This window comes from Amborella trichopoda, chromosome 1 (assembly GCF_054954075.1).
Source record: "Amborella trichopoda isolate Santa Cruz 75 chromosome 1, AtrichopodaSantaCruz75HAP2 v2.0, whole genome shotgun sequence".
Classification (NCBI taxonomy): domain Eukaryota; kingdom Viridiplantae; phylum Streptophyta; class Magnoliopsida; order Amborellales; family Amborellaceae; genus Amborella; species Amborella trichopoda.
The window spans coordinates 41,930,872-41,944,540 of NC_142336.1; positions in this window are offsets into that span (position 1 = coordinate 41,930,872).

Genomic DNA, 13,669 nt, shown 5'->3' on the forward strand with positions numbered 1-13,669 from the left:
AGTTTTAAGTCTTGAAGTAGCACTGTCCACATCTGCCAAACCTCGATTTCCAAAAGCGCAACCATCGAAGTTTAGTTTAAAGCAACCTCTCGGGGGTAGAAGCCAAAATTGTCATTGGACGATTCTCCTGGATTGCCAAAGGAGCAACCATCAAAATTTAATTTCAAGGAAACTTTCAAGGGAGAAGCCAAACTGTCCTTGGACGACTCGTCATTCTCCTCAGAAAGAAAAGATGCTTGAGATCCCACATCTCTCTTTCTCTACTAACTACAATTTTCATCGTACTCACTATTTATCCCTCTCCTTCTTTGTTAGTGTGCTCTTTTTTTGTTCCTTGGTTATATCTATAATTTGTATGTTTCATACTAATTGTAGTTTTTTACTTTTTCCTTGGTTATATCTATAATATATAGGTTTCCTATTAATTGCAGTTTTTTGTGGCCCTTTGATTTGTCTGATGCTTTATTTGTCGATTTTTAAAGTTTATGTTTTTGTAGTATTATTTTTAAAGTTTATGTTTTGCAGTATTAAGCCTGAGATGGAAATTAATTAAGCCACAGTTAAGGGTTGGACATATGTGAAAAAAAAAAAAAAATACCCTATTCATATAGGAGAAGTGACTTTAGAGATAAAGAAAGAAGAAAGAAAGAAACATCCAAATGTTACATCTCCTTGGATGGACACATTTCAAAAAATAAAAAAGATAGAGACAATGTAGGTCAAGTGAATTTAGAGAGAAAGGGCAAGTGAATTTAGAGTGAGTAAGTGAATTTAGAGAGAAAGAAAGGGCAAAGGTTGCAATGCCAGTTGCATCTCCTTGTCATCTAGAGATAAAGAAAGAGAAAATATTACAATTAATCACACATAATAAATAAACTAGGTAATAAAAACAACATCTTCTATAAAATAAAATGCCAAATACATGTTATTTGTTAAGATTTCCTATAGTACCGATCAACCCAAGGAATACCCTTAGGGATTTTGGGGAATTTGGTCTAGATTAGCTAAGCATACACCTCACCTGGTCTTGGTCGACTGCCATGCCCTCCTTAGAAATCACACGGCCCAAGTAATTAACTTTAAAATACCCAAAGAGCATTTAGAATCCTTCACACAACTTGTTCTCACGCAAGACTTCTAACATCACTTTTAAGTGCTTCAAACGATCATTTAAGGAGTGGTTGTACACAAAGGTGTCTTAAAAAATATCAGCACAAATTTGTGTAAACAGGGCCTAAACATTTCATTCATCAAACTTTGAAAAGTGGAAGGAGCATTTGTGAGCCCAAAAGGCATCACTAGGAACTCATAATGGCCTTGTTGAGTCCTACATGTTGTCTTGTGCACATCTTTATCTCTAACTCGGATTTAGTGGTATCCAGAGCGCAAATCTAACTTTATAAAAAATTAGGAAGCATACAACTCATCTAATAATTTATCAACTATTGGAATTGGAAACTGGTCTTTAACTGTAACATGGTAAAGGGCTTGATAATCCGCACATATACCAGGACCCATCTTGTTTCCTCTCTAACAGTACTGGTGAGGAAAAGGGACTGGTACTTGACCTAATAATATCATTGGAAAGCAATTCTTTAATTATTTTCTCAATTTCAGACTTTTGAAAATCATGGTACTTGTAGGGCCGAACAGAAATTGGTGCAGCTCCATCTACAAAGGGTACTCTATGGTCATGAGATCTAGTTGGAGGGAGGCCTTTTGGTTCTTTAAAAACAACTGCAAATTGATCCAACAGTTGTTGGATACATGGATCAATGTCTGGGTTCCCCTGTAGCCACGATCATGTTGCACAATTGGAGAAGATAGGCACGGCAAACAATTCTCATATGTTTTGCCACCTTGTCGGGTCTAATAACTTCTGATTTGCTAGATGGAATTCCCTTCAACGTATACTCCTTCCTCCCTTATTTGTATTTCATAGATAAGGATGCAAAATCCCACAAAACAGGTCCAAGCATGTGTAACCACTGGGCCCCAAGAACTGCATCATATCCACCAAAAGATAGCAGGTAAAACTCAACTTTTATTGGAACTTCCTTCGCCCATTCCCCTTTAGTCTCTCCCCATTAGCCACCATCAAACACTGCATCTGATTGAGTTGGAAGCTTAGCCTTCTTGATAAGGAAAGGATCAATGACATTATGAGTTGACCCATTATCTATCAAAATGGTGAGTAAGCAATGTCTCAACGTCCCAATAATTCTCATTGTCTGAGGTGCTCAGGCTCCTGCAATAGCATGCAAAGATATATCTGACACCACATAATCCTCCGGTGCCTCACCCAACCCAACCTCTTGCACTTCTACAGTGGCCAAATCCACCACTTCTTCCTCATCTTCATCCTCCAACAGCCCCTCAACCCAAAATAATTCTTGGGTCTTACACTTGCGGTTGGGAGTGAACTTCTCATCACAGTGATGACATAGGCCCTTCTCTCTCCTTTCTCTTGCCTCTGCATGAGTTAGTTTCCTTTCGGTTGGAATGGGCTTGGAAGAGTAGATGTTGCCATCCCCTAGGCGTGGCTTATTAAACTCCACCTTCAGCAGTTTCTTCTTCACAGTCACCTCTTATTCTTGAATTTTGACAAGGCTTAATGCTTCAGGCAATGTAGTCGACTAAAGTTTTTGGATACCTAGCTGAATTTCCTCCTTTATCCGTTCCCCCTAACCCGATTGGAGAGTCTATGAGATTCCTTATGATATTCAAGTACAGTGGTGGATTGAATGAGTTTAGACAACTTGCCTGCAAAGTCTTCACTCCTACTTGGCCCAAACCTCACATACAATGCCTCCAAGAATTCGTCCCAACTTGGGTCAGGCTGGTACTCCTTGTACCATTGATACCACTCTAAGGCATCCCCCTCTACATTGAAGGAGGTAATGGTGAGCCATTGTTCATGTGGTACTTGATGGTAGGAGAAGTACATTTCAGCTTTGAAGAGCCACCCCGTAGGATTCTTCCCATCAAATCTTGGAAAGCCAACCTTTATTGTCCTAGTTTGAATGCTCGCCAGTATGACCGTATGTCTGTGTGGTACCTACTCCACCTAGACTGCCGCCTCCCATTGTAGAAGTATGGGTATGGTCGTTTGATCCTTCTGGATCTCTATTATGGGGCCTCATCTCATCCAACCTCCGAAGAACCCTCTCCAACATTTTCACTTATTTAGTTGTAGTTTACCTCAACTGGTTAGAGACTTATCTGAATTCTTCATGAGAGACTTAGACTTCTTTCATTCTTTTCCCATCTGAAAGGTGCACGTGTTTCGAGCCGCCCCGCCCACCATGGCTGGAACATGCTCTGATACCACTATGGCACATCAAAATTTTGGCAATTGAAATTTAAATTTGTTTTTCTTGCTTCCTCAAGCTATTGTGTTAGAACACTACTCAAAGAGGACTCAAGATAAGAAAATATAATCATATAAGAGATATTGCACTATTAGAAAATTCAGGAAACAATTTCAAAATCTGTACAAAGACTCCACATGACTCAACATCAAAATCTGTACAAAGACTCCACATGACTCAACATGCCTCACAGCAAATACTTACCCACATTCCTATTTTGTAGCTAACAACACCCATTAAAGACTCCGACCACAAACCACATTTGCAAATGATTTTTCTTTTTTAGCCATATCAATTTCCATATTATGAAAACTAATTTTCAAGTGGTGAAGTAAAGATATTTGTGAATCCTGATGGAGAGGAAAGTTAAAAAGGATCACAGTGAAAAAAAGAAAAATGGATATGAAATATTTTCTTTTAATGTATATGGAAAAGAATATTACATTGATATCCGTTTTTTTACAAGGTGAATTTAAGTATACTTACTTTGTCTCTTCCAATGTTCCAAATTAGTCTCTTCCAATGTTCCAAAGTTACCATTAGTCTCTTTCAATGTTCCAAAGTTAAAATTATTAGCAAGCTCTCAATCCTTTAACTCTTTTCCAATTTTCTAATCTGAAAGGAAAACTATTGCAATTAACTCTCAATCATTTGACTATCTTCCAATTTTCTAATCTAAAAAGGAAAGTATGACAATTAACTCTCATCCAAATTCAAATGTATCTTGACCTCTACCAATTTTTTTTTAGGATGATATTGAACTCTAAAGTTTGAAAATTGAAGTTGAAATGGTATTTGGAATAAAACATTTATACGGAGGCATCTATGAAGGTGTATTCACATTCAAAGCATGGGCCCTATTCACACATAAATAAAGTATGTAATAAAAACATCTTCTAAAAAATAAAATGCCAAATCCATGTTATTTTTTAATATTTATTTGAAAATATATGAATTTTTTTACCATACTTTTAAAAATTCAAATTATTTAGAACTATAGGTGATATTATATATATATATATATATAAAAAAAAAAATTACCATTAAAAAGAATTAATCAACCAATTTAGCCTGAGGATGTTTTTAATAGTTATAACATATTACTATTATTAGTAATAACAAAGTAATTCTGTTTTTTTCATGAATATCATAATTATATATTTCTAATTATAAATATTCTAATGAAAAATTGTTTCATGCGGGCCGGACCGTATTTCTACATATACGGTCCAGAAGTATAAGGCATCCATCTTAAAGATGGATGCAAATATGTGGTCCATTTAAAAATAATTCAAACTACCCGTCCAAATGTTTTCTTAATAGAATTATTATTTCTAGTTTTTTAAAATTTATTTATTTATTCATATTCATGATCTCCATGTTAGAGATTGCATATCCTTAAAAATTAAGTAAAAAAATCCATCACAAAAATGGATTTATTAAGGAGACCGCATGCTAACCCTGTCCTATTCTAATATGTATTTATTTTTAGTATAATTTTATTAATATTAATGTAGTAATCCATGTATTACGATTTTCATATGTGAATTTTCATATTATGTGAAGTAAAAATATTGAAAGTTGGACAATGTAACACAATCAAGTGTATCCCACTAAAACTTTTCTTTCTGTTTTATATTTTCACCACCCTAATTACTTATAATGTCCAAATACATTATGAGAAATAATAAAACACAATATAATACCGCATACTTTGTCTCAGGTTAGCCCCAAGGAACCAATGATGCACGGGATCTAAGTTCAAGAACTTATCTCGCAACTTGAGAAGCCTAGGCAAAACCAAAAGAGAACATGACATGTGATAGACTAGACCATGGCTCAACAAATGAGCATAAGGCTACCTATGGGCTAGGCTTTGTGGCTTGGGTGTGCCACCCCTCAGGATTTTGTTTTTTGTCAACCCTAATCTTAGAGAGAGAAGAGATAGATCTGATAGGGGCGTGCCAACCCTTTGGCTCAGAGAGAGATATAGATATGATGTGTGTAGAGAATGAGTGCAGTTTATATAACATAAAGGCTAGAGTTTCTAGAGTTAAGGTTTTACTTTCATTATAAGACTTAATCTTAACTTTCGATCATTGAGACTTGTGGGGTAAAGGTATCTCATCTATTCATTCCTTAGATTAACCATCATGATTAAAAGAATGAGGAGGTATCACTCAATTTCCATAACTCTATTCGCATCAAATATTGTGTAGCAAAAATATTAAATCTATTCCAATTATTTTCTTACACTTTCTCTTTTAAAAACAATCAAAATCTCTACACAAAATACTTTCCTAAATCTTTCAAATCAATATGCACATGTATGACACATGCCTCAAATAGGAAGGTAAGAAGGAGGTGGGGCGGCCCACCCTATGGGTGGCCATGTGGGCCCACACCCCATAATATGGTGGTCCCAATGAACCGCAATGGACCCAAAACCTTAAATATAATTTTTAGGTACTAAAATGATTTTTATAAAGCCTCTAAATATGTTATTTTTCTTTCTGATTAAAATAAATTTAGAAAAATGACTTTTCCTTATTTAAAAATCAATTTTCAATAAAATAAAATACCCAGAGAGGTTGAAAAATCATTTTAATTATCTGAAACATAATTAAAATATATCTAAATATATATACCATTTGATGAAAATTTAATTTATAGAGTTCATATTACAACAAATATATTGAGAACTCTATCCTCTCTATGCCCGCATATTATTCAACATTATCGAATTAACCCAATCATTCCCATAACCCATAGCACTTCACAAGGGTTCATGATTGGATTATCAAAATCAACCAATGAATTAAGAAAATTCCATCCTAGTCCATGAATTACGGGTCCCTCATTGAGTACGAGTCCAGGCCTTATTTCAGCACTATGTTTTGTGATCCTTCCAGCATAATCCAGTGTTGCAATGAGTAATTTCTTCCACACATGTACACATCACATCCAGTGTTGCAAAGAGTAGTCTCTCCCGTACATGTACACGTCACATACCATTATCCAAAGGGCCGTTTCTCGGACGGCTATCTAGTGTACATGCAATGTGATGGTAACGATGATGATTTAGGCCATTGTCTTCTCAGGTCATCCATCGTTGTCCTATGCACAACACCGCTCGGGACTTACCCATTTAAAGCAGTTGAATCGCCCGGTTTACCAGTTAGATCGGTTAAACCGCTTCGAGGCCCACGCCTAGTTAACCGTTCCGGTTCAATTTTGCGAACACTGGGGTCAAATCACACGTAAATAAAGTATGTAATAGAAATGACATCTTCTACAAAATAAAATGCTAAATGCATGTTATTTTTTAATATTTATTTCAAAATATACAAATTTTATGGCCACACTTTTAAAAACTAAAATTCTTTAAAACTATAGATGATATTAAATATAGTTATACATTAAAATTTACAATTAGAAAAATATTTGACCTGAGAATATCTTTAGTAGTTATAACATATTATTAATAAAGTAATAACAAAGTAACTATAATTTTTTTCATGAATATCATAATTATATGTTTCGAATGATAAATATTCCAACATGTATTTATTTTTATTAATATTCATGTAGTAATTCATGTATTATAACAATAATAAGTATAGTTTCATTAATTATAATTATGAAAATAATATAAAATTATTAAAACTAGAATTAAATATTAACAAAATATTCAAATAATAAAAATAAAGTTATATGAATTTATTGTAATTAATTTAAAGTTAAGATAATAATTTAAATTATTATTGTTAACTGGCTTTATAGTAATAGTAGAAGCAACACTAATAATGCGAATATTTAAAAAAACAATGTAAATATGATTAGAATAATAGATAAATATTATGAATATGTTTTACATGTAATGCACTTTTGCATTGGAAAATCGTATAATTTTTTAAGTGACCATTTATAAGTAAAATAGTACTCACTTATAAGTAATAATAAGTCAAATTAATTTCATTTATATTAGTGAATGATATAATTGAATATATATATATATATATATATATATATATATATATATATATATATAAAAAGGGAAACGCGATACTAATTAATCGTAAATACAAATTAGAGATTTAAATAATGTAATTGAAATTATTTTTAGAAAAAATAATTACCTCAAAATGCAGGTCATAAATAGAATTATAATCATATTTTGAAGTTTATGTGATATTTTTATTTTTATTTTTTCTAATTCTCTATAATTCAAGAAAGAAGGTGAGAAATCCTTCGTGTTTGAGGAGAGAAAGGATTTATAGGACCTGTGGCATTTCCATGAATAGTGACTTATAGGTAGCCAGTTTTGAACTGGAGCCCCGGAACTCCCATGCCTTTCTTGATCGGACCAACTTGATTTCCGCTCTTTGGCTCGCTCAGTACTTACGCTCTCGTTGGCAAGAACAAGTCTCTATAAATTCTGAGAGCAAGAAGCGGAACAAAAAGAAAGCTATAATATTTACTTACAAGTAAATAACAAATTTACTAATATGATTAGTAATAATTTTTAAGCAAGTTATAAAAAAACATAGTTAAAATATAAAGAAATTAATATCTAATAGAAGCCCATATGTGAAGATGGATCCAACTAATTCTCTCTTTTTATAATTCTCTGTAATCGAATATGTTTGTTTAAGAATGAAAATTTATTTTAGTGACTACTACTTGGTACACGTGCATCATACGTGTATATTACTAGTATCAATAAATAAATGACATAAGCATGGAAAAAGTATGTATAAGGTTGTAACCTTGAAATGTAGAATCAAGGTGCCCCTAAAAAATCCGTCGTAAAATACTGTTTTGAAGTAGAAAAACCCTCTAATTGATCATCTAGACATCAAGATGTATGAATATGGTAAGGAAAAAAAGATTTCAAGTCCCAAAAATAATGCATCTTACAACATATTATCTAGACCATCCATTTTTCAAGATTTTAAATGTGTTTATATATCTACTTGATTTGAACAAATTTTCGAGTCAAAGATTTATGATTAGAGATGAAAATAGATTCTCAAGTCATCCTAAAAATTTTTGACACCAATACCATATATTATAATAAATTTGATAGTGCACTTATTTTGATTGTTTAAGGTTGCAACCTTATACAAATCAGACCCTATAAGTGTATGTCTTATCACCAGCCATTCAATTCAATGAACGATCGAAAGAGATGGAACTAGTATTTGGGTCATCACATCTTCTTATGGGGCCTCTTCTCTCTCCCTTATTTGTCAAATGATTGGATGGTCCTGACAAAATGGTCATGGCTTACTAGCGTTACACGAGCACATGCAACAAGCATAGAGTAAGAGTAGCATACTAGCGACTCACAAAGCATAAAAAATGACTCAACCCACATTTTATTAGCTCTATACACCTCTGGCGTACAACCATGATTGCCCCTCCAGGGTCGCTTAATGAGTTATGTTGCCCTTGGTATGCAGCCAATTTACGTCTAAGAAAAAGTGATCATACATATAGTGAAATAAAGATAAAGTTAACCAAAAACTTCATGAAATTGTTTATACCAGTGTAGAAAAAATCGAACCGAAACGGTTAACTGGACACGGCTCGGAAGCGGTTCAATCGGCCTAATTGGTAAACCGGCCAATTCAACCATTCTAATTGAGCAAGTATCTGGCGTTAAAAAATAAATAAATAAATCTAACGAAAAGTATATTTAAAGAATGATTAAACAAAGCACATCCAAATAAAGTTGAAAATTAATGAAAAAATAAATTTTAAAAAAATCAATTTGTGTTCAGGAGTATTTTTGAAATTTTTTGTAAAATATATAAATATAAGTATTAATGGCCAAAACGATTTCCAATCTTTGTCATAATGATGAAAAACATTAAAAAATGTGTTATAAACAAAATATCTTATTATTTGGGATTTTATATTATTTATTTTTTAAAATTCCGCTCACCAAAACCATGCAAAATCAGAACTATCCAGTGGCGGGTTTCGATCTAACCGGACGGTTACCGGTTAGATCTTTCGATTTTTCCTCATTGGTTTATACTCAAATCAGGGAAGGCAAATGCAAAATCCTACCTTTTCTGATTCGGGTGAACATTAAAAATTATTGTAGTCCAGCCAAATTTACAGTTTGTAGCTCATATTTGCAGTCTTCTTTCTGCAAAGTGGGTGTGCTTTGTGACACTTCAAGGAATTTCACCACGGTTAACAAAAACGGGGGAAACTAGCATCAAGTGTGTCGGAGGAAATAAAATGAAATAAGAGATTTAGGAGTATCATATGGGAAAGCTTTCATAATAGGGGAAATTTTCAGCTCGGTTTGAAGATTTGTTGACTATACGCAGTTATAAAAAGAGAAGCTTATGCAGATGCAATGTCGACTAACAAAACGAATAAGGGATTGGAGAAGATATTGCTGCCAAATAATGACAGTGCGAAAGCATGAATTTGAATTTGAAGTTCTAACATTCAAAGGCTATTCACTCCAAAAAGAAGAAAGGAATGTCGTTCCAGATCGTCACAAGTCACCAAATCATGACCGTTTCTCTGTCAAGAGTCTATAAAAGAACTCTGCTTGACGAGAGAAATGACCCTTAACCAATTTCTAATTGCAGTAACGCACAAAGCGAAAACTATGAAAGGAAGTAGCACAAAACATCATTCTCAAACCGATGTTGAAAACTCATTGGCTATATTTTTTCGGAATAATGCCCCAATTGACTGAACTGCGTTATTTTGAGTATTGTAATTCAGGTCTAAAAGAATGACTTGTGTGATTTAGTCGGAGTATATATTTTTTATTTTTATTTTTTTTCTCTTTCTTCATGGCTTAGATCACTTACAAATAGTTCTTTTACAATAAATCAACTTCAAATAAAATGAAAAAAAGAATACAATTAGGATCTCAAGAACTCAAAGTCATTCAAAGTCTTTCTTTCAATAACAAAAAAAAGACAACCAATGGAAATAAGAGACAATAAATAAATATATAATAAACAAAAGAAGGTACAGTAGACTACCTCAACCGGGCTTTTTATACCCTACACTGATTCACCACTTTCCAATGACACGGGATCAATGGTCAACCTTCAATCTCAATCGGAAATGCAAGTTTATGATAAACCAAACCAATAGAACATAAACCCCTTTTCAATAAAACTTCAAAATCTGAGTGAACCCCTTCGATAAACTAGTTTGAGAGAGGCTATTTTACTACACCCTAGACCCCTTAGCCAAAAACCCAAGTTGAAGATAGAAGAGAGAGAACTCCAAGAGATGAAGAAAGTAGGGCGTGCTCCTTAGGTTTGCATGCAGGAGAGAGAAACTTTCTAGGAGAAAGAGAGAGATTCTAAGAGAGTGGTGCATGCCCCCCTTTGTGGGTGTGAAAGAGAGATACAAAGTAGGTGCAGAGAATATTAGGTAGGGTGCTCTCCTTTTTATAGTGCTTCCATGGTTTTAGGGTTTCTTAGGGTTTTTCATGTTTTCATTTTCATGTGAGATTGAATATACACTATTAATCTTGGGTGATTTGTGGTGAGAGATGTGAGCCGTCAATTCTATATATATAGGAGAGAGAACTCCAAGCGATGAAGAAAGTGAGGCGTGTCCCTTAGGTTTGCATGAGGAAGAGAGAAACTTTCTAGGAGAAAGAGAGAGATTCTAAGAGAGTGGTGCATGCCACCCCTTTGTGGGTGTGAGAGAGAGATAAAAAGTAGGTGTAGAGAATATTGGGTACGGTGCTCCTCTTTTTATAGTGCTTCAATGGTTTTAGGGTTTTTTAGGGCTTTCCAAGGCTTACTGCTTCATATGAGATTGAATATGCATTATTGATCTTGGGTGACTTGTTGGGTGATGGATATGAGCCGTCTATTCCATAGATAGGAGAGAGAACTCCAAGAGATGAAGAAAGTGGGGTGTGCCCCTTACGTTTGCATGATGGAGAGATAAACTTTTTAAGAGAAAGAGATAGATTCTAAGAGAGTGGTGCATGCCACCTCTTTGTGGGTGTGAGAGAGAGATAGAAAGTAGGTGTAGAGAATATTAGGTAAGGTGCTCCTCTTTTTATAGTGCTTCAATGGTTTTAGGGTTTTTTAGGGTTTTTTATGGCTTACTTCTTCATGTGAGATTGAATATGCACTATTGATCTTGGGTGACTTATGGGTGAGAGATAGGAGCCGTCAATTGCATAGATATGCCATCAAGATCACATGGAAGATGCTAGAACCATAATCTCCCACTTTCTAAACCATTTTCCCATCAATTAATTCAAATAAGAGATTAATATATGATAATATTATTATTTCTTATTTTATGCTCAAGCCTTCTCACATATACTAAAAGTTGATTCAAAATTTCCTCAAGGCTCAAGCTTTCCAAAATACAAGTTATTTATTCCTTAAGACAAGAGTTTGTGCTCTACAAAAATAGAAAGCCATCTAGGTGGGGCATGCCATCCTTTGTGGTATAAACTTAATTTGTCATGGTGGGCCCATAAAGCCTATTGTGCCTCCCATGAAATATTTAAAATAATATAGTTTTTAGCAGGCATAAATCGGTCTAAACTCGACGGGTTCTCGACGCTTTGCAATAATAAAATCGAGCGAGTGGAGACACGTGGCAGCCCCGAGGAGCAACACGTAGCACGTCACGGCTATCAAAATCCAACTTTACATGGTACCTTGCCCCTGTGCTTTCACGTGCACACATTGTATTCTATTACACAGCTATTTATAGAGCAACATATTACACTCGTCCTTCAATGTGGAACCAATATAAGACTTGAGGCGGTAATATAATGTATAGAATTATTATGAAAGGAAAAGCATCATTCAACTATGTGGTGCAGTTGGTTAGCTCTGTTGATTTCAGTGTACGCGTCTAAAGTTTGAAATTATATTTTTATTTTTTAAAAAAAATAAAAAGAAAAAATATAAAAAGTAATATAAAAAGTATTTATTGTCAAAAATAATATAAAAGGTAATACAACACTAAAAAAAAATGCAGTACAATATCTTCTTAATTTTTTGTTAAAAAATAAATAAAAAGTAATTCAACATAGGAATAAATGATGTAATTATATTTTTTATACAACCTAGGAATAAATGATGTAATTATATTTTTTATACAACCTAGGAATAAATGATGTAATTATATTTTTTATTTTTATAACATGGTGATCTTTAATATAAATTTAGGAATATTAATTTAAACATAGGGTTCATACAATAAGGCCATTTGAAATCTCTCTCTACTAAAAATCTCTTCCACTAAATTTATTCTAGAAACCTAAAAATTCATTTTTTTTTAAATTAAAGTGTTATTTCGAAAATTGATATGCATTCTAATAATTTCTACATTGATAACCAAATATTTTATTTTATTTATTAATTTATTTGTATTATAAACCATGTAATGTACTATATTTTTCTTACAGTTATCAATTATATATTTTAAATTAGATGATATTATAAGATATTTTAGATTTGTTATTAGTTGTATAATAAAATAATTATAAATGTAAACCAATAATTGAAATTTCAGTATATAATATTATAGTTAGATAGGTTGTAATAATTTTGGATTATAGTTCGTTAGGTTGTAATAATTTGGTTTTTTTTAGTAGATTAGGGTTTTCCGTCAATTCGATATTTTAGTGGTCATTTTTCATCGATTTAATCCATTCTTTATTGCAGTCCATGTATGATTATATACTTCATTTATGATAATTCTATGATTTTTCTTTTGTGTGATGCAAATTTAATGGTTAACATAAGTTCATACAGGGAAAGAACATCTCAATATTTGTAAATTGATGAAAAAATTAAAGTTAATAGTGTAGTACCCACATTTCTTATTGGATTTCTAAAAAACAACATTTATAATGAATTTTAATAATTTTTTTGGATTTATTTTAAGGTTTAATTCGACCGATTCAGCCGATTCCCGATCCAAATCACCGATTCACCGATCCGGATGGGTTTTTGAGGTGCCCAATCCGAGGCACCGATCCGTTTTTTAAACCACTGGTTTTAAGAAATTCATAAAATCATAGTTGAATAATTAAATAAATGTAAAATCAATATCTCTATTTCTACAAATCCAAATTTGATAAATAAAATATCCAGAGATTTAGAAAAATTCAAAGAGCTATTCTAAAAATCATATATTATTAAAATAAACATCATTAAATATTTTGATAAGAAAAAGATTCATATGGTCTAGGAATAAATATACACTGGGGCACTTTACATTCAACTGTGAACTACGGTCCACACATGCTTTCTCAAACCGATCCA